The sequence below is a fragment of the Acanthisitta chloris genome, unplaced genomic scaffold (genome assembly GCF_000695815.1).
Source record: "Acanthisitta chloris isolate BGI_N310 unplaced genomic scaffold, ASM69581v1 scaffold3437, whole genome shotgun sequence".
In the NCBI taxonomy this organism is placed as follows: domain Eukaryota; kingdom Metazoa; phylum Chordata; class Aves; order Passeriformes; family Acanthisittidae; genus Acanthisitta; species Acanthisitta chloris.
The window spans coordinates 49721-50031 of record NW_008680837.1 but is presented as its reverse complement, the minus strand read 5'-3'; the positions used below and the strand labels follow the sequence as shown (position 1 = coordinate 50031).

Here is a 311-nt window from a genome sequence, read left to right as displayed (position 1 = left end):
TTCCTGCTGCTTTGACTTTGTTGCTTTGAGCAGACTTCAAATGCTGCTCAGTTCCAAGGAAATATTTTCTCTGCAAATCCTATTTAAAGCACACCTGAAGTTGGAGAATTGTTATTGCCCCTATAGAGAAACGAGTGTTGTACAGATAATATCAGCAAATGTTAAATATCATGTGCTACCTCCATGCTATTTAAAAGACTTTTATGTTCCAGAGGACAATTCAGTTAAATTATTCATCAATTCATAAAAACAAACTGCTGCTTTAGGGCTGAGTCTCTGTGGACATTATGGAAAACTCTTCACTTGAAGAT

General features: G+C 36.0%; 1 protein-coding gene across 1 annotated transcript in view; it reads right to left on the bottom strand.

The window, feature by feature from the left end:
• Positions 1–311, bottom strand: part of LOC103805228 (chromosome unknown open reading frame, human C20orf194) — a gene marked incomplete at its 5' end in the record, with an annotated part of 59177 nt that overhangs the window by 18916 nt on the left and 39950 nt on the right. The window lies entirely within an intron of this gene.